The 27,851-nt window shown below is 43.5% G+C and overlaps 1 long non-coding RNA gene across 1 annotated transcript in view; it reads left to right on the top strand.

The window, feature by feature from the left end:
* Positions 1-10,655: 10,655 nt before the first annotated feature.
* The window catches only part of LOC139826540 (uncharacterized), a 31,588-nt gene continuing 14,392 nt past the window's right edge, over positions 10,656-27,851 (top strand). Inside the window, exons 1-3 of the long non-coding RNA XR_011736679.1 lie at positions 10,656-10,774; positions 11,759-11,838; positions 12,713-12,820. This is a non-coding gene — a long non-coding RNA (uncharacterized lncRNA). The remainder of the gene's footprint in view (positions 10,775-11,758; positions 11,839-12,712; positions 12,821-27,851) is intronic.

The raw sequence follows: 27,851 nt of genomic DNA on the forward strand, positions 1-27,851 counted from the left end.
AAATCACCTGATGGCTTAAAGTTGAGTTTTTTTCTTCTGCTGCTTTATAAAGGAGCAATTAAATTACCTAACAACTGTTCACAGACCTGACTTGTGCCTAAGTTTGCCTGCTTCTGGTGATGCTTTTAAACTGTGCTGGTACATTTTTAAGTGTGGGCTCCTCTGAGTTCCGTAACATCTGTTCTCTCACCCACAACCTAAGTGGGCTGCAAAGGTTTTTCTTAGGGTAAAATTTGGCCTATTGCATGAAGAAACAAGTGCTTCTAGTAATGAAGGCAGTCTCGGGATGTTCTGACAAGAAAATATCAAGGGCAAGAGAATATTTAATACTGTAGTGGCAGCTGGATATAGCAGTGGGCAGTATGTTCCTACATGAGTCCCTAGTATCCCTAACTTGCAAATTCTTCTTCTATTGGGCTGAGCATTTAACAAGCTTGACTTTTGCTCATACAGACATAGCAACATAAATATTTATACATATTATAAAGGCTATTAAAAAGTTAAATAAATACATTTTTTCCTTGTTTATACTAAACAAAATCTGTATTTAAAATTATTTACACACTAGGGGGAAGAGCTTCAACCTTTGCTGTTTGACTCTTCTCAGAAACAAATACAGCCTTTTTCCCAGGGGCTATCTTTTAGATACATAGTGGATTCTGACTCAGGATTTGAAAATACCCTGGCTACCTCACATTTTAGTAATCCCAGATGAAAGAACCAATAGAAAGTAAGCATATACAAACCTTAGGAATACTTCCTTGAATCTCTCTTTGCTCCATTCTCCTCAACTAGCTACATTCTTTGAGCTGTTCTTAGCTACTGCTTCCTTAGAGACCAAGTTCTTTCACTTTTCTTATCTCTAGGCAAAATATTTTAGAAAAAATGTCGTTGTCTCTGTGCCTCTCTAGTTCTTTGCCTCTTTCTCTGACATGCCTCACTTGTCTGGCTATGCAGAAGAAAGTCAGCGGAGTCATCTGCAAACACTCTCTCCTGCCTTGCTTTGTCAGTCTGGAGGTGACAGATTGTGAAATTTCAGAATATATTCTTCCTTCTGCTGCCAAGAATTTGCACTCCCATGTTCCCACCATGGCTCATCTGCTCACCTGCAAGTGGACAGATGCACACACATGTACCATCCCAGTTAACTGCGTCCCCACTCTCAGCCATCTACTTAGAACAGGTTCACCTCATCATACGATCCGTAGTTTGAAAGCTGTTAGTTTTAGGAAAATCTAAAGAAGTTTTAAACGCCTCTGCCATCTCTTCTGGACATCTCTCAATTTAAACACCTCTGCCACCCACTGTCCAAATGGAGATTAGTAACAAGTGGTGTCCCTCATGGGCCTGTATTGGGACCAGATTGGTTCAATATCTTTATTAATGACACGGATAGTTCCCACAGAGTGTACCCTCAGCTAGTTTGTGGATGACATCAAACTGCAGTTTGATGTGCAGTTGATCTGACCGAGGAAAGGAATGCCATCCGGAGGTACCTTAACAGGCTTGTGAAGTGGGTCCATGTGAACCTCTTGTGGTTCAACAAGGCCAAGTGCAAGGTCCTACATCTGGGTGGGGGCAATCTCCCATATCAATACAGGCTGGGGGATAAATGGATTAAGAGCAGCCCTGCAGAGAAAGACCTTGGATATCAGCAGATTAAAAATGAGATACAAGCTGAAAATGTGTGCTTGCAGCCCAGGCATCCAATCATATCCTTGGATGCATAAAAAGAAGTGTGGCCGGCAGGTCAAGTGAGGTGATTTTGCCCCCTACTCTGCTCTCATGGAAATGCACCTGGACTATGCATACACTTCTGTGTCCTCCAGCACAAGAAAGGCATGTACCTGTTAGAGAGAATCCAGAGGAGGGCCACAAAAATGATCAGAGGACTAGAAGAACACTCCTATGGAGGAAGGCTGAGAAAGTTGGAGTTTTTCAGTCTGGAGAAGAGAAGACTCCTGAAAGACCTTATTGTTGCTTTCCAATATATGAAAAAGGGCTTATAAGAGAGACTTTTTATGATGGACTGTAGTGACAGAACAAGGGGTAAACATTTAAAACTAAAAGAGGCTAGATTTAGATTTACATTAGACATACAGAAGACATTTTTACCATCAGGCTGGTGAGACACTGCAACATGTTGCCCAGAGAAATTTGAATGCCCCATCATTGGAAGTGTTCAAAGCCAGGTTGGAAAGTGCTTTGAACAACCTGATCTAGTGAAAGATATCCCTTCCCTTGGCAGAGATGGTCTCTAACGGTTCCTTCCAACCCAGCCATTCTATGGTTTTATGATTCTGTGACTCTGTGATCTGTGCCATGGAGCAAATATCTCTTGTGCCAATTCTAACAAACATAGTCAGATGGGCTCCTTTCTTTGCTTAACTGCCATGTATTCTTTCTCTGCCTGATGCCAGTTTAACAACAAGGAAGGTTCGCCAAGGCCTGTGTCAGTTCTCCATTGTCAGTAGGCTTTCCCTGGCACTTACTAACTGGTTTCTTAATGAGCCTAAAATCTGCTCTTCCAAAATCCAGAGCAGTGGCTCTGCTGACAGTTTTCTCATGCAGTTGTTACAGAACAAGTTCAATCAAACTAACTTTTAAATGGTATTCCACTCTTTCAGCTGTATTCTTTTGTTTAAATAACCTGTTTTAGCATGAGTAGCCAAACTTAGCGTGAGTGGTCAGGCCTGCTGGAATTCCAGGCTGCATACTGTGAACTTATGTTAACCAGTTTGCTTGGTGATGTGGGGGGCCATGAAGACCAGTATCAGGAGACAAAGAAGCAACACTGTCAGCAGAGCCTGCAAACTGGCAAGATAAGAACAGTAAAAAGCTGCCTGGTGGATGAAGAGAATCCAATAAGAAACAAAGAAGCCCCAGACCCAGGATTACCATTGGACTGAAAGGCATGTGGACAGCATGTGAAGAACTTGTGAAGAGGGGGTGCAGAGATTGTGAGGGGTTAAAAGCCCAAGCCCCAAGTCTTGGGGTCCCTCCCCCTGGGAGGCATCCAGTCTGGACTGCTTCTTTGCTGGAACTTTCAATTTTTTTTTTTTTTAATTAGATTATTTTTTTGTGCACAGATGTCTGAGACTGTGCTATGGGAAACCTAGGGTCAAGAACATTTGTTTAACATGGCCAAAGACTTTAAACTGCACCATTTAATTATCACTGTGGCCAAGACAGCCAGCAATCATCACATCACCCACAACATCATATCTATTTACAAAGAACAGATTTAGGAGGGCACCTTTCCTATTCAGTTTCTTTAGCATCTGCATCAAAATCTCATTTTCAGTATTATTCAGGAAATTCCTGGAACTGTTTGTGTCTGCTGTATGTTAGTTCCAGTTAACATCTGTGAAGTTGAAGCTGCCCATAAGGATGAGGATCTAAAGATTTCCATTAATTCTTTATAAGAATAATAATAATACATAAGTGTCACCATCCTGGCTGGTGGTGTGGGAGTAGACTCCCACAATAACATCCACTTTATTAATTTTATCCCTATTCTTTACCCAGATACTCTCAACAATGTCATCCCCAAGTACAAGTACTGTACAGTCCAACCCCTTCTTTACATACAGGGCTACCCTTCCACCTTACCTGCCTTGCATATCTCTCCTGAAGAAGCTACAATTGTCCATCACAACACTCCAGTCACAGGACTATTCCTACCAAGTTTCACTTATACCAATGATGTTGTAGCTCTGGGACTGAGCCAAAGCTCTAGTTCCTAACACTGCATACATTAACGCACAAACATTTCAAAAGTGCTCCACTGTACTCAGTACCTTATGGAGCAGAGTGAAAGCCCTCACTGGTACATCATCCCTCTAAAGTTGTCATGGCATCCCATAGCTTATAACTAATAAGCCTGATTTTATTCCTTTTCCCCTTTGAACTTGATGAAAAGGTCTTTCAATCAATCTTGCTAACTCGTGAGTAAAAATATTTTTGCCCATTGAGAAGTGTGAATCCTGTCAGGCCTAGCAGGCCTGTTGTTGTATAGAGGATCCCAAAAGTCTTCTGTGGTCATTTACAGTTGCGGACCAAAAACTTCTCTCAACCAAGGTGTGTCATTGATCAAAAACACTGTCTGTCAATCAAGGGGCGTGTGCATGACCATAGTGGTAGGTCATCCTAGAACTTCCTGTTGCTTTGGGGAGGTGGGGAGAGGGGAGAGGCAGGGTGCAGTGACAGGGGGAATCTGTTACACTGTCCAAACCAGAAATTATTTGGCTTTGATTTCCTCTGCAGTGGCTGAGCAAGACTAAAAATCCACAGCAGGCCTTTCAGGAGGCTGTGGTCATGTTCCTCATATGTTGCCTTTCCAGTTCAAAATTAAATCAACTTCATCTGATAGAACTTGCAAAGTGATTGCTTACGACTATATCTGATATCTCTATATGTGAACCACGGTATTTAGGATTGTCTGTTTTTGTGGGGTTTCAATGGTGAGGAAACCTGTCAGACAGAGAAAGTGACAGGAAAAATACTTAGTATAAATTTCTGCTTTTGGTCTACAAGACTGCTCCTGTGCCTCTATGATTTCCTTCTTGAAGAGAGACCAACCTTCCTGGACTCCTTTGTCTTTCAAGACTGCCTCCCAAGGGACTCTGCCAAGCAACCTCCTAAACAGATCAAAGTTTGCCCTCCAGAAGTCCAAGTCAAAAACAACAGGTCCAGTGGGGTGCCTTCCCTAGTTGGCTCACTCAAGAAGCTGTGTCAGGAAATTGTCTTCCATGCACTCCAGGAGCCTCCTAGACTGTTTCCTCGCTGCTGTGTTGTATTTTCAGCAGACATCTGGAAGGTTGTAGTTCCTCACGAGAACAAGAGCTAGCAATTGAGACTTCTCCCAGCTGCCTGTAAAATAATTCATCTGCCTTTTCATCCTGGTTGGTTGCTGTAACAGATCCCCATCAGGATGTCCGCCTTGTTGCCCTTCCCCTTGATTCTTACCCATAGACACTCCACCCTATCATCACCCTCCTCAAGCTCCAGACAATCAAGCATAACATACAGGGCTATCCAACCTCTTCTCCTTCCTTGCCTATCCTTTCTGAAGAGTTTTTAGCCACCTAATGCAGCACTCAAGTTGTGAGAGTCATCTCACCATATTTCTGTGATGGTTACTATATAATAGTTTTTCTGCTGCATGATGGTTCCCAGCTCCTCCTGTTTGTTGCCAACGCTGTGTGGATCCGTATAGATGCACTTCAGCTTTGCTATTGATCCTGCCACCTTTTTCTGTTGAGAAGACCTAATTCCTTTGTGGCCATCCTCAGGTGCTTCCTTGGTTTCTAACACATCTATAACCCTTATGTCCCTTCTACTGCATGACTCTCCATCCCCTACTTCCACTGGGACAGCAGACCAAAGGGCCTTGATAGCACCTCTTCCCTCAAATGCTGGCATGCTGCCTTTGGGTTTTCCTCTGCCACACCTGATTTTCTCCCCTAACCCCTTCAAATCTAGTTTAAAGCTCTTTTAGTGAGCCCTGCTAACTCCTGCCACAGGATCCTCTTCACCCTTTGAGAAAGATGTGTCCTATTTGTTGCTAGCAGGGTAGATGTCACGTAAGTTGACCCATGATCAAAATCCCCAAAATTTTCCTGGTGACACCAGTCCCTCAGCCAGGTATTTATCTGGTGGGTCTTCCTGTTTCTTCCCTCATCATACCCTGCAACTGGGGGACAGAGGAGAACACTTCTTGTGTTCCTGGTCCCTTGACCAGTCATCTCAAGACCCTGAAGTCTCTCTTGATTGCCTTAAGTTTTCACTTTTCAGTTTCATCTCTGCCTACTGGGAAAATTATTAGGGGATAATAATCTGAGGACCTAACCAGGGCAGGGAGTTTTCTATTCATGTCTTCAACCCTGACCCCACGGAGGCAGCAGTCTTCCCTAAGAACTGGGTCTGGCTTGCATATAGAGCCTTCTGTTTCCTTTAGAAGGGAGTCTCCTACGACCACGACCTTATCAGCTTATGGAGGGGAATCAAAGATTATTAGTGTGATATTGCCACCAGTGCACTGTTGTGGTAGAAATCTGCACCTGCTCGTCATCAGCCCTCAGCAGTCCTACAACAGAAGGATCCTCCAAGAGACTAGGCAAGTTAGACAGCTGGTTGATGTCCTCCATCTCCACAGCTGCTATGACCAAAGCACACCAATACTTTTTTGGGTCTTTAAAATACCCTCTCCTGACGTAGTCTACACCCAGGATGCACATAGCATCTGGACCAGTAGCAATGGGGTGCTTTTGCCAGTCCTTTCCAGTCAGACTCACCTCAGTGTCTAATACAGCCAACTTTTGGGATCCCCCAGTCACTCCAGAAATGCTGATGGGTTCTGCCCCTTCATAATTTGATGGAATTGGAGTACATTGGGCCCTGGTGTCCACTAGAGCCTTGTACTCTTGTAGATCTGGTATAAGAGGCCATCAAATCCACACAGACCAATAAACCCTCTCCTCCATCTGGCTGGAGGCAGGGCCTCTCTAGTCCTGGTCATAGCAATTCATTACTTCCTTTTTGGAATAATTATTCAGAAGTCCTTTCAAGAACGTCAGAAGCAAGATCAGATCTTCTAGTCTGTCCGGGGAACTACCCACTGGAAACTGGGGCAGCATTTTTTCCTGGAATAATGTCCTCCTGTCTTTGTCTTTCCTTGCCACCCATGTACTCATGCCTCTAGGACTGAGGCAGGTTTCCATCCAATCTCCTCATGTCTTCTCCATTGTTATGTAGGAAAAACCACAGGGTGCCCCATTAAGTATATGCTCTGTATTGTCTCTTTTTATCAGAGAGACTCTTATTCCAAGTAGCTGAGACCCTAGGCCATACAGGTGGGAAGTGGAACTTGTCTTCAAAACACTGGAACTCTTGGGCTAATTTTTCAGGTAACACGTCTGACAGTTTCTCCATAGCTGAGACACAAGCCCATAGGGAGCAAGATGGACATGCCTCGCATCGCTGGAGATGGCCAGCCAATCATCCACCATTTGTCCCTTGCCTTCTTTCCGTGACATTACTGGCAATGAGCTGACATAGGACAATGGTACACTCTGGAGGAACTTCCACCACATGGGTTGTGGGTAAATTGTCATTATTGGTGACATTATAAATCACCTCCAGAACAGATAATTCCCTCAAGCATTGGATACCTTTCTCCATGGTGGTCCACTTTCCTGGGTGACTTGTAACATCTTCCTTGAAGGGATACCTTTCCTTCACACCTGACAGAAGTCTCCTCCGGTGGCTGAGTGTTTGTGTCTTTCTTCCAATTGCTTTCTCAATGTTCCTTTTCCTAGGCAGGAATACTAGTTGCTTAGGCTCCCTACCTTCTAATTACACACTACCAGCACCATTATCCCAGCATCAGAGCAGCCAAGTAACAAGGTGCTCGCTATTTCAGCAACTGAAATAATTTTGCATATCTTGCAGCTTACCTGTGGACAGAGATCGAGTGATTATCTCTAGTTCTGCCTCCTCCTCCTGTTCTTGTGATGAGGTTGGCACCAAACTGTCATGGGCAAGAAGGAGCAGTCCCAAGCCAGCAGCAAAGCAAAAAAAGAACATGCCCGTGGCTTCTCCTTTATACCTGAGCTTGACCTTATATGGTATAGAATTCCAGGATGTCCTTGCAGTGTAGAAATTAACCCCATCTTGACTGACCCAGCACACTGGACTTGCTACAGAGCACAGCTGAGCCCCACCACTGAGCCCCTCAGCCAAGCCAATGGCATCTCTCGAAATGTAGTTAAGAAAGGGCAAAAAATGCTGCACAGCAACTGTGAGAGTGCAGAGTGAGAAAATACAAGAGGAATTTAGAGACCAAAGTGAGAAAATGAGGAGGGAAGAGGTGCTCCAGGCTTCCCCTGTAGCTGTGGAGGATCACGGTGGAGCAGATATCCACATTGCAGCAGTCCCTGGAGAACCCCACACTGCAACAGGGGGAGATGTCCCCAAAGAAGCTGCAACTCATGAAGAGCTTATGCCAGAGCCAAGTCTTGGCATGAGCTGCAGCTTGTGGAGAGGAACCCATGCAGCAACAAGTTTTCTGGCAGAAGATGCAGCCCATGGAGAACCTACACATGAGCAGCTAATGATGGACTGTATCTTGTGGGGAGGGACTGCTGAAGCAGGGGGAAAGCGAGTAGGAAGGAGTAGCAGAGAGGAACTGTTATGGACTGACTGTAATGACTCTGCAATGTCATTTACAAGGAAGGGAGATTAAAGAGTTGACAGTGGAGAGAAGGTGAGAACATGAGAAGGTGTGGGATAGGAGGAAGGTATTTTAGTTTTGCCTTTGTTTCTCAGCATCTTACTGTCTTTCAAATCAGCAATAAACTAAATTGAACTATCTAACAGAGTGTTTTGCCTGTGATGGTAATTGGTAAGTGACATCCTGTCTTTATTTCAACCCAGGAGCTTTTTCAATTTATTTTCTTCTGATGTCCTGTTAAGGAGGCAGAGTGAGAGAGTACCTGGGTGTGTGTCTGGTAGCAAGCCAAGGCTAACTTGCCATGAAAAGAAATAAAAATTCTTGCTTAGAAGCTTTCTATTACTGCTCTGGATTTTTATCAGCTTGATAAAACTCAATTCCAAATGTTTTTGGAGTGCCTGTAATTCCCAATTATTATCAGCATGTGTTCATAAAGTTCTCTATTGATGCTTCCAGTTAGATTTAGTAAAAGTCTGCAGCTGCCAGATGGAAAGCAGAGTAGATAACTTTACTTTCTGAAGAGCTATAGGTTTTAATTTGATACTATGGGATACTTCTCTCATTCTGATGCATGTCAATGTCCACCTTTTATACATGTTAACTTTCTGCCAACTTGGACTCTCCATCTGTTTTGCAGTTCCCTGTCTCATGGAGGTAGATCAGGCCATAAAGACATGTGCTTGGTCTTCCTGTCGACTACTTCAGCAGGACCAACAGGAAGGTAGGGGAAAATTATGAAGAAACCAGATAAAGAAAGGGTTTGTGAGTGCAAACAACTCAGAGAAATCTCACAGAGTCCTGACAGGAGGGATTTTTCACACACAGAAACACCTCTATTTCATGCTCAGGCAGTAAATATGTCACTGCAAAAAGCCCTCCATAACATACATGAGAGATACGAATTTTTCCTTAGGATGAGGCTTGGGAAATATTTGTTTGTCTTCTGGCAGACTGTTACAAGTGGACTTTGTGGCTTTCAGTCACACAGAATAGAAATAGACAGCCGTTCTTTTTTGCTTTTGTGTCTGTACACAAAGTTGTCTTTAAGTTTTACGCAAGAGACAATATTACAAAGTTAAAATGAGTTGATACCATGCTTTGGTCAGTATTTGAAATGAAATACAAGATGTAGGTGGGCTAGGTTGGGAGAGAGGATAATTTCCACAGGAAGCCAGGACAGCTGACCCAAAACTAAACAAAAGGATATTCAATTCCACATAAGGTTATGCTGGGTTTTGGCTGAGGGGAGGTTTCTCTTTCTCTCTGCTGGGGAGCGGGGTGGTTTAGGATGCTCTGGACCAAGTGCATTTGGTGCTATTGTGTTTTGAGCTCAAGCTGCTGTCTGGGGTGGGAGGGAGGTTTTTTTCATTGGGCCACAGTTGGGAGTTCATGATTCCTGCTCGGGTAAATAGTTGCTTGAAAAGGTTGACTGCACACCAGTATTACCATGCGGTGAGAGATTATGCTGTACATCCCTTGCTTTGCATATTCTTTCATTGGGTTTTTTTGTTTGCTTTTGGTTTTGTTTTCTTCTTCTCTGTTCTTATCCCAATCCACAGATCTTGCCCCTTTGCTTCGTTATTCTCCTCACTTCCCACAAGGTGTGGGGAAGGGATGAGCAAGCAGCACGTGGTTTGAACACTTGGGCTTAATCAATCCAGGTGGCGCAGCTGCTCATCTTAGCTGGGACTACAGGCATACACCACTATCCTCAAACACCAACTGCAAATATAAATGTTTTTATAACAGGTAAAGCTGTATATGCTCCAGTCTTTGAAATAAAGCAGGGATGCAATTTATTCCTGTGATCTTTCCCTGCTGTTCTAATTAAGACCTTGTGAGCTTTCCTATTATAAAACCCATTATTCAAATATCTAGCAAGAGCTGAATGAATGAACTCCAGTAAAGAATTCATCCAGCAAATTTGCCTTCTGTCTCAAATCTCGGGATGTACATACTAGGCACAACTATTAATAGTTTCCCTTAATGCATGCATACTCATGACTTGTTAACGACAATTTTTATGGTGTCTGTGGATCTGGAATCCTCCCGGGCTTATACTGATCCCCTCAGCTGTGGTTGAAGGCACCAAATTTCCAATAAGTATGTGTGGTCACAATTCAGCTGGAGGGCTATTTTGAGTTACCAGACCAAGGCATGTAGACAAGGATGTCTTAGGAATGATACTCTCACCTGCAACAAGCAAAACTGACTAGGCAAGCCTTTTGCACTTACTCAACCTTGAAATTGTTCAGGTTTCCTTTCTTCCTATTCCTCCTTCACATTCAACCCTTTCTCTGGAATTAATTTTTTTTTTTTTTTTTTTAAGATAAAATTATTTTTTACTTTAGACTGAAGAAAAAAAAAAAAACCCTGGTCGCTTAGAATCTCTGAATTTACAGCCATTCTGGAGACACAACTTCTAAGCCAGCTTTGCCAGAAGATCTGTTATATTTGTAAACAAATTAAAAAAAATCCAGTTACTGCTTTGTGAGCACAATAGCTAATCTTCTAGAACAGTCAACAACAGTGAACATTAAGGTATGTTGTAACTAATGCTTAATTCTTTTACATGTTTTTCTCTGTCTTGTCTGAACGTGGTTTGGCACAAGTCTCACTTTTGGTTCACTTAAATGCCTGATTGCAAGGCAACTGAGAACCTCATATGGGATTTGTCATTAAATTAGTCAAAAGGTTTTGACTGAATTTTTGAAGGTAGGTTTGGATTTTGTTTTTCCTTTATCTGAACCAATACAGATTTTAAAAAAGTAGATGATACATATTTCATCTAAATATTTTAGACATTTTTATGCTTAAACATCCTTAAGAGATGGCAAGTACATGCCAATAAACTTTCTTCCCAGCAGGCTGTCAGCTAGTTTGTGTGTGGAAATGGAAAGCTTTAAAGTTAAACTGATCATAAAGGCTTTTAGAGTGACCCAGTTGTGCTGAGCAAACCTTGATCAAGTGTGAAACGTGGTTACCATGTACAGGTATAACAGGTGCATTATTAATTTATTCCTTATAAGATGTGACACATATATATTTTGTATACAGTATTATACTCTGCATATGTTTATAATAGCTTTTCCTATATTGTATACATAAAAATATACAATATGTATACAATACAATACTTAATTTAGATAGTAGAAAATAAAATATAGTGTAATGGTGTGGCAGAATGCAAACCCCCCTGTCTCTCCCTCCCTTCTTCACCATGGAAGGAGTAGACACATCTCCCTCTCTCTCTGCTGCTTGAGGCTAACAGCTTCTTTTGTTTGGCCTCAGGAGCCCCTTGGCCAGGGCCATTAAGAAAAAGGAGAAGGGAGTGCTGAGGCGCCAAGGAGCCGCTAGGTGCCAAGGAACCGCTGGGCGCCTGCGGCCAGTGTGGGGGATGTTTGGAAGCTTCAGGGGCACCCCACAGCCAGTGTGGGGGTGCAGAGAAGCTTCTGGAATGCGTACAGTCAGATCTGATCAGTCTATAAAACGGGATTCTTGTCGAGACTCCGCCTTTTGTTGCAGATCTCTTGTAGCATGAGCGAGATGCTGCCACCGAGAGCCCTGCCCGGGATGGAGACTCTGCTTGCCTTGCCACCACATGTGTGAGTAAAATTAGCCCTCGGAGGATTGCGAGTGTATCTACTTTCCGTGCACATATGCATGCATACTTTCCAGGCTCAATACAAGTACATGTAAAATTAATCCTTGCATAATCGCAGGTATATTTTCCTCCTGTGCTTCCACATAAGCATGTGTAACTTTCTGTGCACATTTGCAAGCGTACTTTCCATGCTCAATACCAGCACGAGTATAAATTATTTCCTTGCATAATCACAGGTGTATTTTCCTCCCGTGCTTCCACATAAGCACGTGTAACTTTCCACGCACCTTTGCACGTGTTCTTTCCATGCTCAATACAAGCACGTGTATAAATTAATCCTCGCAGAATCGTGGGTGTATTTTCCTCCCGTGCTTCCACATAAGCACGTGTAATATTCCGTGCACATTTGCACGTGTATTTCTCCTCACAGGACCGAGAGTGTATTATAAATTTACCTCGCAGAATTGCGAGTGTGCACTTTCCGTACTCAATATGAGCACGTGTATCCCTTTAAAATAATCCCACACCATGTTCAGGCAAGCGTGTACTCTTCCTGGACTCAGGGGGGTCTCCGGCATTGTTTTTGGTGATGCCACTTGTATGCACACTATGGACCCCCTGAATTAGTTGCCGCCCCTTAATAATTTTCCTCAACTGATATCTGAACCTGTATTTAAGTTACTTTTGGAGTGCTAAAACCCTGTTTCTCACCGGTTTAATAAAAGTTGTTTTGGACCCTGTTGTCCCTCAAGCTAGCCTCGGGGTGGCTCTGTGACAAATGGCAACAAAGCAGCCAGTGCTAGTCATGCAACCACCACAAGATATGTGATAATTCTTGTGTCTGAGATTATGCGCACCTTGCCTCAACCCAACAGGCTCTCAAAGATCTCAATACTGCCAAGTTTTCCAGCAACCTAAACAGTCTTCACCCAGTGTTCGGGGAGGATACTGAAGCACAGTTGTCTGCCAAGAATCATGATAAGGTATTTTTTTTAAGATTCCAACCTCTTTATTTAAAAGAACATTTGGTAAATTATAGATTCGGACATTAGAATAACATTTTTCTTCAATCAGCAGTTAATGCATTCATCCATTCAAAATGAAGTTTGTGGAGATGAGGAAGGACTGTGTTTATTCTTGCTGATGTTCTTCTAGCAGAGCTGCTGTGATTATTGCCTCTTCTTTGCCTAGCTGTAATTATTATCACATTGCAAATGTGTGTTTTACAAAAGACCTTACAAAAAGGGTTCCAAACTCCCATCCGTAAAGCCTTGGGAATTTAGATCTAGAGTTCTCGGATAGCAAAACAGACAAAGCATTAATGAGCAGCTGGACTTAAGAATTTCTTCAGACTTGTAGAAAAGTCCACTGTTTAAAGAGCAATAATATTTTCTGAGGTTTCTGGTGATGTTTCTCCAGATGAAAATATTTATTTTTAAATGTTTTATCTGATGATTCTAAGTTATTTATCTGATGAAGATTGTTTCATCACATTAATATGTTTTTTGTCATCAGGCACACTGTAAGAACTTTCAAGAACAGTAGCAATTTTCAGAGATTATTGGAATCTGGTGTTTGTTATGCATCATTGGCATAGGGTGAAAATGGAAAGAAAACCATTAAATTTGAGAGCTGATGAAGGAGGGTTTCTTGAGATGTTTCACATTGTAGTCCACAGAAAGTTTTGAGTCCTTCCAGTGCCTGTAAGTTCTCAGCTTCCAGCCACTCTAAAGTCATTGCTCTCATCAGAGAATCACAAAGTGGTTAGGTTGGAAGGGACTTTTGAGGTCATCTGGATCCTCCTTCTTTCCCTTCTTGAAGATGGGAGTGGCATTTGCTTTCTTCCAGTTGTCAGAAACCTCTCCCTTTCACCATGACCTTTCCATGACCTTTCCAAGACAGCCTAGCAGTGGCATCAGTTCAGCTCCCCCACCATTTGTGGGTATATCCTGTCAGGCCTCATGGACATGCATATCCAGTTTAACTGCTCCCTAACCTGGGTCTCCTCCACTGAGAGCAAGTCTTCCTTGCTCCAGACTTCCATTCTTATCTCAGGCCTCAGTAATGACTGAGGCAAAGAATTGTTCCCTTGCTTTAAACCTTGACATAAGGTCACAGCCCTGTAACTACACACAGGCTTCTAATTCTTCCTGTTTCTTCCCCATGCTGCGTACATCCGTGTAGAGACATTTCAGAGAGACACCCAAGCATGCTGATTCCCAAGAACAGGCATGAGAGCTTTCCCCATAAGGCTATTCTGCAGACAGTTCCTTCTTTACATGCCTACGCTTGAAGTGACTGCATTTCGCCTCTGCTTTGTTGATTGCTGTCTCTCTTCTGTTCCAGGCACCCTGACCCCTTGGCTTTCCTACCTTATCCACAATTCCTTCACTTGTTATTTGATGAAACTCTCTATGACACCGTAATGTCTAATTTAAACTTCTCCTTGTCAGGATGGCAAGCCTGTTGGCAAAGATAATTTTGTCCCACCTTGCCATGTGGATTCTGCCTCTTACAAGAGGCTGTTGACCATGAAACAGGTTCCCAAGGTCACAGACACTGATCAGCAGAGTTGAGGCGAGCACCACCTGGCTCCCCATCCCTTTGATACAGTCCTCAGAGCCCTGTAGTCACTTCCTAGGTCACCCCCATCTGTCCCTATATAGAAGAGTAGCCACAGGTAAGAGGTGGACAAGCAAGTGAGCAGCAAGCCTTCCTTGATGGCAAATCAGGTTGGGGACTCTCATCACTTGTGGTAGAGACTCCTACCACTATTACTTATCACTTCCTTCTAGTGATCCCGAGTGGCTCAGACTCAGCTGCAAGAAAAGATCCATTTGGCAGCACTCCCAGCTTCTCATCAGCAATGCAAATATTGAATGTATTTCTGCAGCTGCAGGGTGGGGCAGGACCTTCCTCTTAATGTGAGTAATCACCAGCTTCCATCCTTCATCATGACTGGAGTTTTCACCCTTCCTGCCCCTCTACTGCAGCTGAACGTTCAGGTTCTTGAATCTGTGGTGTCTTAGATGTGATCTGGCTCATCCCTTTCTCATCATTTCTGATGCTGTAGGATATGGTGACCTTCTGCAGCTCTTTTGCTGAGTTAGATTTCAGTACTCAGATGTTTCTTTTGCAGCTGAGTGAAGTCCCGTTTCTGCAAGGAAAGGAACGCTGCAGATGTCAACATAAGTGGTTCCTTTTCTGGGTATAAGACTGGTGGAAAGTGTTTATTTTCTGATGATAAAATACAGAAGTTAACATTTTCATGATTACATTTGGAAAGCTTGTTAATCAAGGTGGTGAACTGCAGTTGGAACTGTTTTTACACGTATGAAAATTATTTCTTTTCTTGTTTCTGTTACTATGTTGTTGAGGGTTAAGATTGCGGGGTGACAATCAAACCCTGGCAGATGTATTGTTAACCTCTTCTCCCCCTCACTTCCCCCTTTTGCCCCTCCCTCTCCCCCCTTCCCACTCAGGACAGGCGATCGGGAGGGAAAGAAGGACAGAGAGAAGAGAGTTGGAAAAGTTAAAGATGTTTTACTAATGCTACTAATAAGAACAGAGAAAATAATACAAAATATACAAAACCAATCTTGTAAGTCTCAGCAACTGCAGAGCCAGCACCCAAAGTCCTGGATTAGACTCTGTAGCCAACCGGAGCTGGATTCAGTCTCTCACTAGGCCTCAGTTCACAGGGACGATCAGCAAGGTCCTCTCCTAATGTCAGCCATGAGGAAAAAAAGGGAAAAGGCAAAGGGACGAGATCCTCGTGATCTCCCACTTTTATATGAAGTATTCACGTGAATGGAATGTTATACACCGTTGGTCAGTCTCTCGGACATGAGTTTCTCATTGCCCCTCTCGCAAGATGTCCATCCGTGCTTATCAATAAGTTTGCATTCCATTGCTAGGTTTAACCAAAACATGTGTCGGGTTCTCCAGGAAAATGCAGCTAATATGAAGGCTTTAGCTGACAGGCAAAAATTCACTAAAAGAGAAACTTGTTTTTAACAAAACCAGGACATATGTTTATGTCCTCTGGGCTGTTAGACTTTCCAAAGCTAGTCTGTAAAGCTAAGTTCATCTGTTTGTGGGCAGTGTTATATGGAACATACGAAGTAGGCTCAGTTGGACACTTCTTCAGAAAGAAGAGACTACAAAACACAGCTTGACTTCACCTTTCTGGATTGATCTAGCAAGGCCAAATGAAGCCCTGCAGCAATATCAAAATTACATCAGATAGTAGCTGCTCACCTGAAAACACAGAAGAAATCAGTCAAAGAAAAGAAACTGCAGAATACATGGGAGTTATTCAAGTCCACATCTGCAAGGAATGACATCATGGGAATGGGGTTTTGTCACGTCCTGCCCAGAGATATGAGTGAGGGAGAAGTGACTCAGGTTTGTGAGCCACCTTGGCTGGAAAACAGTACACACAGTACTTACGGTCCATAAACAAAGGATTTAATTTTGCAGCTTGGCTCAATTGGCATGTGATTTGGTGGCAAAAGGATTTATGTTATTTTAGGTTCAATTGGTAAACATAAAAAGTTTGCGGCATATGCGGGGCTGTAAATCTCCTGTTACTATATTACAAAAGGGAAGCAAAAAAACCAGAAGTATAGGGAAGAAAGAAAAGAGAGAGAGAAAGATTTCACCATCCTTATGGCTCCCCTTTATGTGTGATGATGTTCATAGTCTCACATGCAGGGGTGTGCAGCATCCTCTGGTGTCTTGTTCAGTTCATGCGGTAAGACTGGTGGGCAGAGTGGTCCTCAGAATGGTGGGTTGGGGCTGCCTGTGCTTGCATAGGGTGGGCCTTTATAGACTTCTGGGTTGCCCACTTGTATAATTTTTGGTGTTTTGTGGAGGTGTTCTTGCAAAAGATAGAAAAGTTGGGACCACAGGGGTTGTGCACTCATTGTGAAAGATTTACAAGCCTCGAGCCATGTTGAAGGGTCTCAGTGTTTCCCTTTGTGCCTTGCTGGGTGTATCAGAAGGTGGAGCTATATGCCCTCCGCCATGTCCCCCACCTTCTACTGTCAGCCAGCCAGCCTTTGTCCATGGCTCCTTAGCTTGTTGATGGTATGTAAATCACAGTTCACCTTATCACTTTATCCTGAGTGACCCATCTCCTGCAGCTGGTTTTGCCAAAATGTTTTAGCCATTACCCTTTTCAGTCCCTGACAGGCTTGTCCAGTGGGGGCTTTGATGTGCAATTCTTGAAGCCGGAAGGGATGACTTGCTTCAAAATCCAGTGGAACCCTGGTTTTGGCTGGGATAGAGTTAATCTTTTTCCTAGTAGCTGGTAGAGTGGTGTGTTTTGGATTTAGTGTGAGAAGAATGTTGATAAAACACTGGTATTTTGGTTGTTGCCAAGTCAAGGACTTTTCAGCAAGGAGGCTGGTGGTGCACAAGAAGATGGGAGGGGGCACAGCCAGGACAGCTGGCCCAAACTTGTCAAAGGGATATTCCATAACCACATCATGGAATGATGGACTAATAGAATCATATTGTTTGGAAAATACTTTTAAGATCATTGAGTCCAATAATCAACGTAACACTGCCAAGTCCACCGCTAAACCATGTCCATAAGAACCTCATCTACACATCTTTTAAATATGTCAGGGATGGGGAGGCAACAATTTCCTTGGGCAGCCTGTTCCAACGCCTGACAATCCTTTCATAAAGAAATTTTTCCTAAGATCCAATCTGAACCTCCACTGCTGCAACATGAGGCCATTTCCTCTCATCCTATCACTTGGTACTTCAGAGAAGAGACAAACACCCTGCTCATTACAAATTTCTTTCAGGTAGTTCTAGAAAGCAATAAAGGATCTCCTCGGCCTGCTTTTATCCAGGGTAAACAGCCCCAGTTTCTTCAACTGCTCCTCATAAGACTTGTGTTCTAGACCCTTCACCAGCTCCATTGCCCTTCTCTGAATTTGCTTCAACACCTCAATATCTTTCTTGTAGTGAGGGGCCCAAAACTGAACACTGGGGCCTCACCAGTGCAGAGTACAAGTGAAATATCACTTCCCTAGTCCTCCTGGCCATACTATTTCTGATACAAGCCAGGATGCTGTTGGCCTTCTTGGCCACCTAAGCACACTGCTGGCTCATATTCAACCACCTACTGAGCAAAACTCCCAGGTCCTTTTCTGCCATGCATCTTCCCAGCCACTCTTCCCCAGATTTGTAGTGTTGCATGGGGTTGTTGTGACCTGAGTGCGGGACCTGGCACTTGGCCTCGTTGAATCTCATACAGCTGGACTCAGCCCATCAAAACAGCCTGTTCAGATGCCTCTGTAGAGCCTTCCTGCCCTCAGACAGATCAACACTCCTACACAACTTGGTGTCATCTTCCACCAACTACTGAGGGTGCACTTGATCCCCTTGTCCAGATCACTGATAGAGGTATTAAACAGAGCTGTTCCCAATACTGAGCCCTAGGGAACACTCACCGACCACCAACTGGATTTGACTCTGTTCACTGTGACTCTTTGAGCCTGGCCATCCAGCCAGTCCTTTACCCAGCACCCATCCTACTTGTGAGCAGCCAGTTTCTCCAGGATGATGCTGTGGAAAACAGTGTCAAAGACTTTGCTGAAATCTAGGTACACAACATCCACAACCTTTCCCTCATCCACTGAACAGGTCATGTTGTCATTGAAGGAGACCAGGTTGGTCAAGCATGACTTGTCTTTCATAAACCCATTCTGACTGGGTCTGGTCACTTGGTTGTCTTGTATGTGCCATGTTATGGGACTCAGGATGATCTGCTCCATGACCTTTCCTGGCACTGAGGCCAGACTGACAGGCCTGTACTTCCTTGGATCCTCCTTCCAACCCTTCTTGTAGGTGGGCATCACATTAATCAACTTCCAATCAACTGATACCTCTCCAGGTAGCCACAACTGCTGATAAATAGTTGAAAGCGGCTTGATGAGCACCTCTGCCAGCTACCTCAGTACCCTTGGATGGATCCAATCTGACCCCATAGATTCCTGTGTGCCTAAGTGGTGTAGCAGGTCACTAACCATTTCCCCTTGGATTATTTGGGTTTCATTCTGCTCCTCTCCCTGTCTTCTGGTTGAGAGGGCTGTGTATCTGGGGCACAACTGGTCTTACTGTTAAAGACTGAGGCAAAGAAGGCATTTGGTACCTCAGTCTTTTCCTTATCTTCTGTCACTATGTTTCCATTCACATCCAGAAGATGGAGACACGCCTTAGCCCTCCTTTTGTTGCTTATATATTCATTCATAGAAATGTTTTTTGTTGCCTTTTACAACAATAGCCATATTCAGGTCTAGTTGTGCTTTGGCCCTTCAAATTTTCTCCCTACAAAGCTTCACGACATCCTTGTAGTCCTCCTGATTTGCATGCCCTTTCTTCCAAAGATGATGCTGTCAATCAGCCTCCTAAACAGGTCATACTCAGTACATAAACCAGGGAAAATTAGCTGGGAGATTGCTGATCAGGGACAGGTTGAGCATTGATCAACAGGTGGCATGCAATTGCACAGTGCATTTCTCGTTGTGCATGTTTTATTATTATTTTATCTGTAATAGCAGTTATATTTAACTACATCTCAGCCCACAAGTTTAAGTTTTTTGCAAGTCTTCTCTCCATCACACCCAGGGGCAGAGGGGAAGAGAGAGCAAGAAACTGTGCGGTGCTTAGCTGCTAGCTGGGGTTAGCCCATGACAGTCGTTTTTGGCACTGAACATGTGGCCCAAAGGGGTTGAGATAATAACAGATCAACTAGAGCTTAGTGAAGGGTACAAGCCCTGAGCCTCTGGCAGAGAGTCCTGTCAGGTGTGAAGGAAAGGTACCCTTCAAGGAAGATATTTGTCACCCAGATGTGTGGTCCACCATGAAGAGAGGTATCCAGCATCTGAGGAAGTAGTTATACCGGAGGTGATTTATGATGACCTGAAGAACAAGAAGTTATCCAAAGATCCAGATGGATTCAAATGCATGCAACTCATGTGGCAAAAGTTTGAACAGGACATACTATTGTCGTATGGCAACTCATTGGCAATAATGACTTGGAAACATTGAGAAGAATAAATGGTGGATGAATTGGCTGGCAGACTCTGGCAACATGAGGAAAGTCTCTTTTCCTCCCTATGGACCTGCATCTTGGCTATGGAGAAACTGTCTGAGAGACTGAGAACTGTCTTGTGTCAGAGGAACCTTCCTAGGAGTTCCAGCAATTTAAAGATGGTATATCTGTAAGAGATGGTAGTTCTTAGCACACGGTTTGAGTGTAGGAGGCTGACACGTGTATTATGGCTTGCATACAGCCAGGTAAACATACAATGCAGTAGGTGAGCAATTGGCTAACAGACTGGGCTCAAAAGGTTCTAATAAGTGGGGTCATGTCAGGCTGGCAACCAGTCATTAGCGGGGTTCTGCAGTGATCCATCTTAGGGTCTCTTCAATGTCTTTATACATGACTTAGACTCAGGACTTGAGGGATTGCTTAGTAGGTTTTCTGATGACACAAAATTATGGGGAACTGTCTCTCGAGGACAGAGAGGCCCTGCAGAGGTATCTGGAAAAACTGGAGAACTGGCAACCCTAGTATGGGGAATGAGATTCTGGAAAGCAGTTCCATGGAGAAGGATCTGGGGGTTCTGGTCGACGGCAAGTTGAACACAAGCCAACAGTGTGCCCTGGTAGCCAAGAGGGCCACCCATGTCCTCACAGAATAACAGAATGTTAGGGATTGGAAGGGACCTCAAGAGATCAAGGGTCCTGGGGTCCCCTGCATCAAGCACAGCATTGCCAGCCAGGTGAGGGAGGTGATTATCCCGCTCTGCACTGCACTGGTGCGGCCTCACTTGGAGCACTGTGTGTGGTTCTGGGTGCCACAGGATAAAAAAGATATTAAGCTACTAGAGAGTATCCAGAAGAGTATGAGAAAAGCGAGACATGTGGTTCCAGCCACCTGGATGATAAAGGAAGATCAATACTAACATGACTATCCAGACAGTCAAAGAAGAAATAATACTAATGTAATTAAATCACAGCAATTAGTCAAAATATAAAGGGCCCCAGTACAGGTTGTACTGAAGTATGTTTTTCATAATTTTAAGGAGTGATGGCCCAGACTCATGGGAATGGTGTCTCGGGCCAGAAAACTGCCCCCAATAACATGTGATGTGTGAATGTTGTTAGGCCTGGTCTGTGAATGAGTGGGAATGCGACTAAAACAGACACAACAGGAGTGTGGTGTGTTTGGAATAACAATTACGGAAAAAACATCCTATTTAACCTCTTAGTCCAGGCCCATATCCGTAAACCTATAAATTGTGAATGGTTAATAAAGAGGGCCTCAATCTGGCTCAGCTCTGTTCTGCTCTGCCTGGCTCTGCGCTCACTCCTGAACCCGATATCTGCCTGTGTGTGTGTCTTTGGCTGTGTCCCAGCGTGCATTGTTCCTATCACCGCAGAAGAGGGCTACAAAGTTGGTGAAGGGTTTGTGGAGGAAGCCATATGAGGAACAGCTGAAGTCACTTGGTTTGTTCAGTCTGGATAAGAGACCTCATCATGGTTTACAGCTTCCTCACAAGGGTAGGAGGAAGAGTAGGCACCAAAGTCTTCTCTTTAGTGACCAATGACAGAACCCGAGGGAATGACAGGAAGATGTGCCAAGGGGAGGCTTAGGCTAGACATTAGCAAAAGGTTCTGTCCCATCCCAACAGATGGGATGAGGGGTGAGTTAACTCTGAATGTGACACGTGCTCTGACTCAAAAGATGAGATCAAGTGTGAGTTAACTCTGGGTATTTCTGCGCGGTTATGCGAAGTGCATGACAGACAGTCACTCCAGGGGTCCAATTCAGTTATGAGTTTACTAAAAGCACTGGATGGAATACAAAGGACAGTGATTAGTGACTTGGCAAAAGTATGTTATAATGTCACAAAACTTATCAATACATCGGCAGTAGAAGACTTTCTACAAATGGTGGATTGGCAAAATTTAGTGAGTATAACACAAAACTTAACAAGACTTTACAAGACTTGTACGAGACTTGACTTAACAATACAAGACTTGTACAATACAAGACTTAACAAGACTACGTCTATATGTTCAAGAAAAAGGAAAAGAGAGAGAAAGAAAACTAAGATATGAGAGAGAAAGAAAGAGAGTAAGATATCACCACTCCACAGGTTATCGATCCAGTGATAAGGGAGGGTGGGTGGATGCACTGAAGACTTTGGTCACGCTGCGCAGCATATACACGCCGCACCTGATGCCACGTGCGGGGTCATTTTATAATCCAGTTCATTTACCTGTGGGCAGTTCATCTCCTCCCTCTGCTCGCTCTTCATGCTAATTAGGAAGACTCTTTTGGAAATGGGTCTGGGGTCTTCAAACTAGGGGAAAATTCATGATATTGACCAGAAGTGAGTTGTCTTGCCCGTCAGGGGTAGCTGTTGGTTCATGGTTTCTTCTGGTAGCTGGTTGTCTGACAGATGGTTCATCTCTATCATCCCAATTAGGCCATGAGGCCTTTCGTAGCAACACTGTTAATTGTCCTTATCTTCCAAGGTGTCTGTCTTCATGGCCATAAAACTTCGGGAAAGATAAGATGAGGTGTCATCTATCTCTTCCTCCCAACGCAACAAAAACCAGCCGTTTAAGGCATAACAAGGTCCTTTGTTTTGCTAAGGATGGTGGGGGGGGAAGCGCTTCAGGGTTGTCACACCACCCCGTGACTTAAACACTGGGTTTTGCCTCATCTAGGGTAGTGATCTTGATGTCCAGAACATCTGCCACCCTGTGGTCCAAAAAAGCATCATCTTTGGAAATCGTGATTCTTACACAGCGAACAGAAGGAGAAAAGAGGGAAGAGGTAGAAGAAAGCAAGCGAGAAATCATACACTTAACAATAGCTATGCAAATCATTAGGAACAGTAATCCAGTTATAATGGATAGTCCAATTTGTAATAACCATTGTCCCCGCCCAGTTAGTCCCAATGACCTTAGGATAGAGGAAAACCATGAGCTTGGACTCCACCCATTAAGGATATCTCTGGGTTGCATTGCTAGAAACAACTCTCCCGTAACATCTGCTATCTTCTTCATTTTTTGTTGAGCTTCCTCTATAGTGGAGGAGGCATTGTGTATAGCTACACAACATTCTCCTTCTGTAAGATTCAGAATACCACAAACACCATGTTCCTTTAACAACAACACATCTAGGGCTAAGTGATTCTATAAGGTCATTTTGGATGTTTGTTGTAATTGTAAATTTAATTCCCCAAAAGCAGTTCTTGACCAATTGCTGAGAATATGAAGATGCTACGTCCAATTTTCCAACACATATTGTTGTCTTGTAAGTGTAACGTATGGCATAAAGAAATTCATAAGGGAGAGGGACATTTTCATGCTGAAAGTACTTTTCGACTCCATGTATTGCCCAATCAGGTTGTGCTTTTGGTTTTTCAAATTCTCTGCATTTTCTAACAGAGTGTGGGACTGAAAAGTGAAATGTTTTAGATGGACACATGATAGGAAAACCAACAGAACATCTTAGCCCTGCCATTTCCTAAATGTTAAAATGTGAATATGCTTTGCCATCAGAACATGCTCATATGGTTCCCCATGGAGAAGGATACTGAGTAGTGGAACATGTGTTCCCACCATCACTTGCCCAGTATGTTGCTCCGCCAACAGAGCATATGAATATTGGTTTACTATGTTCACCTCTTCGAGAGGTTATAGGTATTCCACAATGATGGACAATTTTGTATCCAAAAAAGTCCATTTCTTTGTCACACAACATATTGTTATTTTGAAAACCTAAATTTGGGTATCCCCAACAGGTACACATGTCCTGTGTGAAGGTTCTCGGTTCTGGAATATACCAGGTTTCTATGGGATCACCAGCTCCAGTAGTACAATTCAAGACCTTTTTACAGCTAAATTTGTCAAATTTTGTCCAATTTTTGCATGGTATTGCTGAAAGAGGTACATCATCGGGGTTATTCTCCATGTGCAGGTAGGTCTTCCAAGTCTAAGCCCATTTATAGTTGGTGTGTTCACCTCAATCGGTGATTTCTGGACCTACTGTGTTGGGAATTTCAATACACCATTCAGTGTCCCATTCAACAGTAAACTCATGGTTGTAAGAATCGCTCTCAATGTAAGGGGGCCACCATTCTACATAGGTACACCATGTACTAATTCTCCCAGAAGCACGATTAAAAGTAGATGGGTCTGATCCACTGTCAGAAGATGGCCATTCGCAACATGTATTGTTCCATATATCAGTCCAAGTAGAGTTCCTTGGGATAACAAATTGGGTCCCAGAGGGGCCAAACCATGTGCTATTTTTATCAGGGTGAACGTGATCTAATTTCTTTGACGAAATATCAGAAAAGTTTAGGTTAATTATGGCAAACCTAGAACTTTTTCCTGCAGATGTGGGCAATGTAATTCATATACCCTGGTCAGTTTGATTCCAAAGACGGACAAATCCTTGTAATATTTCCTAAGCTAGGTTTTGGTCAGTTACATTTTTTGGAATTTGTACAGCGATGCATCTATACAATATGAATCCGTAACACAAGATCCACAAGTTGCTCCAGGCCATTTTTCCCCTTCTTATTCTATAAAAACAATAGGCATTTCTTGTCTAAGTCTACAAAGATATAGTAACCCAAAAAGATATTCCAAATGAAAACACACACAAATTACAAAAAATAAAGCTGAAACTCTTGACAGGTGAAGATCTGCTTCTGTGCAAACATCTGTTTTTCTTCTTCCTGCAAGGAAAAAGGAAAGAAAAAAACCAGCTCGGTTCTTCACTGAACCGACTTCAAAAAGAAGATCCACCTAGTACTGATTTTATGCTCCCTTCCACGGGCATCAGTGGCTACCCAGGTATATTTGTTGATAGGGGTTTTTAATACCAAGGGGACTTGTCCCACATTGGGGAGTTCAGCTAGGACAGGTTGTCCAGAGTGATGGAAAGCGTCTCTGGCATCTTCAGTTTCTCTTATTTCAGGAAGTAAAGATGGTGATTTAGGGCAAAATGCAGTAATTCGAGAACATCCATTAACACCCCAGTGGTCGTTTACTTTGGTTACAGCTTCTGAGAGCTGCATGAACCATCCAGGCTCATGAGGTTTCAGAAAATGTTTCAAGAGACATTCAAGAGACGTTCTTTCTACTATCCCATTAGCTTGAGGATAATAAGGCATGTGAAATGTCCATTGTATACCCTCTGATTTCGCCCACTCTTGGACCACCCCAGCAGTAAAATGGCTTCCGTTGTCTGATTGAATTGATTTGGGCTTTGGCAAGAAACTAAACCACAATTTCGGTTTTTCCACTGTATTTTTTCCAGTGGCCCGTGACACTGCTCCAGCTTGAACAAGTCCTGATGCTACTTCTACCCCAATGAGTACATAATGCTTACCTTCTGATCTTTTAAAGGGTCCTATGTAATCAATCTGCCAGGTTTCCCATAATCCTTTTCCATCCCATGGATAGAGTGGAGAATCCTGTAAAGGGTGTTTCTCTAATCTAGTGCAGCATAGCCCACAAGCAGAAATAACTGTGCTACATAAGTCTTTGGTAACAGGCCATCCTCTACTCACAGTTTCCTTCAGAAGGTCTTTGACACCTGAATGTCCATGTTTAACATGCAGCCACTCCAACAGGTGTTCCCATTTATCCTCTTCCCCCTCTTTTGCCAGTGTAGCTAAGCGAGTGAGTGAGTCTACCTGGTTATTCCAGATGTGTGCTGGGTGATTGCCTCCTTGGTGGGTGGCCACCCACCCCACATATATGGGTTTCTGTTTAGCCACGGCTAATGTCTCTTCCCATCTTCCTTTCTGCCAGACAGGCACTCGATTAACCTCCCACTGGTTCTGTTCCCAAAAGGGGAGCCACTCAGTACATCCTTTGAATACAGCATATGAATCTGTATAAACGTATCCAGGTTCAGTACTGTCAGCACCCTTCATTATTACACTCCAAACCACTACCAGTTCTCTTGCTTGCGCAGAACCTTCTCCTTCTGTTGTAATACGTTCCCCAGAATTAACACACAGAGCTACTGCCCGATACTTCCATGCTTTTCTTTCTCTTTTAGCAGAAGCATCAGTGAACCATACGTACTTCAGGTGAGAGTCAAATGAAGGGGCTTCCTTTATGTAGGACGGTGGTGGTTCCTTATCTGGGAAAATGGATGATCCCTCCTGTATTTGAAGTGTCTTAGGTGCCCCTTCTTCTACCTGATATATGTGATTGTAATGTCCAAATTGGGCATACCACTTTCTGGCTGTTCCATGTTGTGCCACTCCCACAGGGGGTGGGGTGCCAGACAATATGGATTTTAAAACTTTGAAAGGCCCCCGTAAGATGATTTGCTGTTGTCGTATAATTTTTTCAGCTTCCTGCAAGGCTAAACTGACTACAAAAAGACCTTTTTCCCAGGCCGAGTATAATTTCTCTGGATCTTTAAAACTGCATGAATAAAACCCAATGGGGCGGGTTGGACCTTCTGGGCTCCGCTGTCACATGTGTATAGATGCTCTGTGGATTGCAAAACCCCATCCAATTTGGAGTGGATCTATTGGATGTATTGGGCCTAGGGCTTGATATGCCCCTGCCTCAAAAGCTAATAACTTTAAGGTCCCTTCATGGGTAGGGGTCCAGTCCCAGATAGCTTTTTTGCAGGTTAAATCATGCAGAGGGCGAGCTATGATAGAGAAATCTGGGATGTGCTTCCTCCAGAATACCAGTAAGCCTAGGGCATGTTGCAGCTCCTTTTTATTTTCCAGAATCTTTATCTGTTCTAAAGTGGTTAAAGTTTCAGGAGGAATACACACTGTTCCTCCTCTCCACCATATACCTAAAAACTTTACCTCAGGAGAGGGAAGCTGTATTTTCTCTGCAGGAATCTGAAGTCCCAAATTTTCCAGATGAGTAATTATTTTTACCTGAGTTTGTCCCACAGCATCAACATCAGACCCGCCCACTAATATATCATCAATATATTAGTGGAGTTTAACTCCCTCTTCTGGATTGCTTTCTGTTAATACCTGGGCCAGAGCATGATGCACTAAGGTGGGTGAATGTCTGTACCCCTGAGGTAAACGAGTGAAGGTGTATTGAATACCTTCCCACATGAATGCAAATTTATCTTGATCACTTTCCCATATGGGTACCATGAAAAACATACCTTTCACATCAGTGGTGGCTAGGATTTGATGGGCTTGCTCCTGTATAGTGGAGATCAGTTCAGCTACGTTAGGCACAGCTGCTGTTAAAGGGCTAGTGCCTGCATCCAAACACCAATGATCAACTGTTAGTCTCCATTTACCATTTGGTTTGCGAACTGGCCACACTGGTGAATTATTAGGAGATGGGTTTGAATGATTACTCCCTGCTCTTGCAGTTCTTTTATCACCGGAGTAATCCCCTCTCTGGCTTGCAGCGGCAGAGGATAAGGTTTCACATTCACAATTTTGGAGGTGGGGAGAGAAGGAGCAGTTTGTAAAAGTCTTATTGGGACTGATGAGGACCCAAACTTCCATTCCCTACCTGCAGAATCCATCCAGGCTTTCCCTTTCAGTAAAACCAACCCCAAAATGTTCGTGGGAGTCCCCAGTATCACAATAGTCTCAGTAGGAGTGGTGTCCCCAGGCAGCCAACACTTTACTTGGGCTGTGGGTTGGTTCTTAGAATATCCAAAATCATCTTTAATTCATATTTGTTTTTCGTCAGAGACCATTCCACTTTGGTCTGCAGTGTCAGAACTTAAAGCAGACATTTGGGCTCCTGTGTCTACTAGAAACGTAGCTAGAGTCTTTAAAGGGCCAAGGGGAAAAGTTATCAGCAGATCCCCCTGCTTATTTTCAGTGAGCCGTCTGAAATATATCCATTTGCCATCCCCCGGCTCACTTACTGGGGATAGTGAAAGAAGTTTCCCAACTTTAAGGGGCTGTTGAATTCCTCTATAGGAGCTGTAGGAACAACTGG

The sequence above is a fragment of the Patagioenas fasciata genome, chromosome Z, assembly GCF_037038585.1.
Source record: "Patagioenas fasciata isolate bPatFas1 chromosome Z, bPatFas1.hap1, whole genome shotgun sequence".
Taxonomy (NCBI): Eukaryota; Metazoa; Chordata; class Aves; order Columbiformes; family Columbidae; genus Patagioenas; species Patagioenas fasciata.